Genomic DNA, 4547 nt, shown 5'->3' on the forward strand with positions numbered 1-4547 from the left:
AGCCGCGCCAAAAGGGCGACCGCTGCCCCTGGCTGCCAGTGGAGGAATGGCAGCCCGGATGGGTTACAAAGGCAGAGGACAATTTCCACCTGGCGACCCGCCGAAGATAGTGCATGTGCTTGTGTTTGTGTGTGTGTTCACCTAAAAAACTTGCATGTGTGTGATCAGAGTGCAAAACTGCCGTGTGTGGCCATTAAAAGACCATCAAGGTCCGATTTCTCTCTCTCTCTCTAACAGTGGTCTTTTTTTCCAGAGGAAACCAATCAAGAGCCAGTTCACAACGAGCCTGAACCCTCCACATCTGCTATGGCACCCCTGGGAGATGAAGCTGCTACCATCCAACAGAGACCAAAAAAGATAACTATGCATGAAAAGTTAGCCAGAGAATTTCATGAGCATAAAATTGCATATTTAAAAGAAGAACATGAAATAAAAATGAGAATTCTAGAGGTTGAACAGGATATGAAATTGGGACAGAGGGCTATGCTCCAAAAAAGAATTCTGCATACCAGTAGCCATGGTGAATATGAAGAATTGTGAAAAATAAAAATAAATGTATTGTCATTTGGCATGTGAGTGTGAGTGAGTATTAATCATCACAAACTACATTTTAACCAGCCTTGGTTCACTCGTTTAATTTTGCTTTACATTATTGTAATTTTGTACAGAAACAGTATGCAAGCAAAACTATACCATAATGAATACATTCCATATTTAAATGCTGAAGTGCTGCACTGTGAAAGCAGCTCTGTGTGCAAGTCCTCGCTGGTCATTGGCTGCCTCTGCCATGGGCACATCTGCATCATCCTGATCTTCCATTGGCAGATCAGGACAGCCATGCTGCTTCAGGTAGTTGTGCAGCACAGCTGTAGCAATGATCACTTTGCAGCATCTTCTTGGCTTGAAACGAAGCGTATTTCGTAAGCACTGGAATCGACTTTTCCATACTCCAAACATACGCTCGACCATCCCTCTAGTACGGATATGAGCTCTGTTGTACCTTTGCTGCTCAGCTGTTGTGGGATTTAGATGTGGTGTGAATAAATAGTTACTCTGACCATATCCACTATCACCAAGTAGTAAGTAGTCCACTATGTTGTCCTCTCTCAAATTGTGCACACAATGAAGAGTTGAGAAAAATCCTTGAATCATGGGTTGCACCTTTCCAACGGGCAACAATGTTTGAAAACTCCAAATTAGGAGTGCATACACCCTGAACATTGATTGAAAACCAGTTCTTACGATTCCTGTATTCCTCTGCATCAGGAGTTGATGGACACTTGATGGGAACATGACATCCGTCTATACAGCCAATCACTCCTGGGAAGTGCCCATATTCATAGAATTGCACTTTATAGTTGGCTTGCCCAGCAGCATCAGGGAACTTGATGTAAAGACTCCTCAGTTCACAAATGGCACTGCAGACTTTGTGAACTATTCTACATACAGTTGGTTCACTGACACCACACAAATCACCAGTTTCACGATGAAAGATTCCACATGCCAAGAACCTCAAAGTGATCAGAACTTGCAGTTGATTGGACACAGGCCCTCCTCTTTGAGACAGAGAGGAAAGTCTAGGCTCAAGCAAAGTAATTATCTCCAATGCATTTTCCTTGTACATACGAAAGCGGTCTCGAAAAGTTATTTCATCAAACTGATTCAATGGATCACTCCTATCCAGCAGTATTCGTCTGGCTGGCCTTTGTCGTGCATGTTGGTCCTCATTTAGATATTCCAAATAGTCCATGCTCCCAAACAATCCAAGCTCAGTTTCACAAACAGTAGCCTAGCCTACTAAGCGGGAGTTAAACCTGCCTCCTTGGCAGATTAGTTTAAGCTTCAATTCAGTCCAATTTAGTCCTGGAGTAGCTCTAATCTTCAATTTTGCAATCGGCTTTGTTTAATCCAGAACAGGCTTAATCCACGACTATTTTAAGCTACGTCTGTGCAAGTGAATTTCAGTTAAGCCAACTCAAACAGCATTTTAGTCTGGGACTAGGCTTAAGCCTTGTCTCCGAAACCGGCCCTATATATCTTAAATGAAGGCATTATATGCTTGTTTGTGGTCTGACTGCACTCGTTTTAAGATTTATTTATTTTTTACTTGTTTTAAGAATATAATCTTGGCAAGTGAAATCTTAAGTGTATCTTGGCAGTTTCCTTTTGGCAGATCATTTTGTTTATTTAAAGTAATATTTCCCCCATTTTATAGCTTTTTTGTCTTGTTTTTGAGAGCTGACCTTTGTCAATGAACCCCATTGTTATTGTAACACACATACTGCAGTACGGTAGGTAAGTAGTTGGATGGAAGGTCAGAGGTCAAAAGGCCCATGTTTAAAGTAAGTTAGATTTCAACATAACTTGACTGATTAGTTCAGAGATCCCTCCAGAACATGTCAGGGAGGGAAGGACAGAACTCACAGATATGTTGATCTCCTCCAGGGCAGTTTTAGGGGTGTTCTTCACCACGCTGATGAGAGCCAGAGCCCCCTCCACTGTCACAGAGTTATACGCCAGCTGCACGGACACAAAACATGAGATTAGATTAGATAAGATTAGATTTGACTCAACTTTATTGAGGGGGGAACCCATTGGTGGAACCAAAATATGTCTACATAATTGGGGGAACCATTATGACCACCTACCAGTAGGACGCGGAGCGTGTCATTGGCCTCCAGCCCCCTACACAGCATGTCCACTCCCTCGTTGGTGATGCGGTTGTTGTTGAGGTCAAGGTGCACCAGGGTGTTGTTGTATTTGAGGGCCTCGCCCATGGCCAACGCCCCCTCGTTCCCAAAGCCATTCCATGAGAGGTCCAGGTGTTTCAGGGTCACATTGACCTATGGGTAGGAAGAATATATATCTCATCATAGAAATCACTTCACCATTTCCTGTTTATGGACTTCATAGTGCACATCCTTCATATTGAGGTGTCTTCCACAACAGCAGACATGAACAGAACCATCGTCCTCTTCCAGTTTCTCCTCAACTGATAGTTCCTGAATGTATCTATCCAAAATGTCAATAGAACTTTTAAGTTTGGGACTGCGTTGTGTATGTATCCATTACCTTGAGCCCAGCACAAAAGCTCACAGCCCCTTTCATCCTCAGATGGTTCCAGCTCAGGTCCAGCACCTCCAGACCTTCATTGTTTGCTGTGGGGTAACAATGCCAGGGGCAGCCAGTGAGAGACACGAAACACTAACATCTGCAACAGCAGCTGGTGAAAGCGGGAAAAAGTCGGCAACCGACCAAATGTTCAGACTTTTATGAACATTTTCTTGGCTTGACTAGCGAGTGTGTCATTGATTTTCAACAACGTTGAAATTTATTTAAATTTTTCTGAATGAAAGTCAGAACATTTTGATTGGTTGACGACTTGTTCCCTCTTTCACCAGCTGCTGTCATCTTGCATGATTGTAACCCTAATAACTACAGATATACAGATAAAGCTCTGTATAATGTTCCTACCTAACATCTGCCCCAAATGGTCCCCGCCTCTCGCACAGAACTTGTTATGGCTCAAGTCCAGCTCCTTCACTCTGTAATTGATCTAAAGGGAAATATAATATAAGTTGCCGGATCATAACGCCAGTCACATAGTTACAAATCTCTATTTATATAAATCTCTATTTAGTTATAGTCGCAAATATGTTTGAATGTTGCTATTCACTTACTGAAAGAGCGTCTGCTAAATACTTAGCATCATCCTCTATGAATCCATTTCCTGTTAAAAGATTATAAATAATCAATGGCAAAATGCAATCTTTTGAATTCACTGTCTCTGTTTTGAGTCTGCATGTATTTGGTCTACCTGATAGTTTGAGGGATTTGATGGAAATGTTGTCCAGCAACATCTTTGCAATGCACTCAGCACCTGCAGTCTGTAGGTGATTGTTGGACAAATCCTATGTGAAAGACAGAACATTTTCTTTAATAATAGAGATTCATAGCCTTACTATGAAAGCATAGTGACCTGCAAGTCACTTACACCCTCTAGTGGCAGACTGTGGACTACTATCGACTGTAGAATGTCTAGTCATACCCTGCTGTTGCAATGTAAATACTAAATCACCACATTGATTGTACCATTGCAATTCTACCAATGCAACAGGGGAGGCTGGTGGAGGTAGAACTCTGATTCTACTCTGTGAACTCTGTGTTCTATACATAACCATAACCTATGGATAGAACAAGTCAATCATGTGTACCTTGTCTGAGAATATTTTATACAAAGTAGAGAAATGGTTTTCTTTGTATTCGATCCAATATTGATGCAAGTTGTATGTGTGTGTGTCCGTGTTTCTGGTCTTTGTTATTGTACGTTTTGGTGTTATAAAATAAGAAAATGACAATAAACCTATTGTGAAAAACAATGTTTACCTGTATATTGTGTCTCGAAACAGACATTCATTTTACATTTTAACCATTTAGCAGACGCTTTTTATCCAAAGCGACTTACAATTAGAGATTACAGGGACAGTCTCCCTGGAGTAATTTAGGGCTAAGTGCCTTACTCAAGGGCACACTAATGGTGGTGTTCC

The 4547-nt window shown here is 41.6% G+C and overlaps 1 pseudogene across 1 annotated transcript; it reads right to left on the reverse strand.

The window, feature by feature from the left end:
* Nucleotides 1–714: 714 nt before the first annotated feature.
* Nucleotides 715–1750, reverse strand: LOC308163448 (putative nuclease HARBI1; annotated as a pseudogene). The gene has a single exon. The product of its transcript is annotated as a putative nuclease HARBI1 (transcript).
* Nucleotides 1751–4547: the final 2797 nt, after the last annotated feature.

Source organism: Nansenia antarctica (assembly GCF_963989245.1).
Source record: "Nansenia antarctica genome assembly, chromosome: 8".
Taxonomy (NCBI): domain Eukaryota; kingdom Metazoa; phylum Chordata; class Actinopteri; order Argentiniformes; family Microstomatidae; genus Nansenia; species Nansenia antarctica.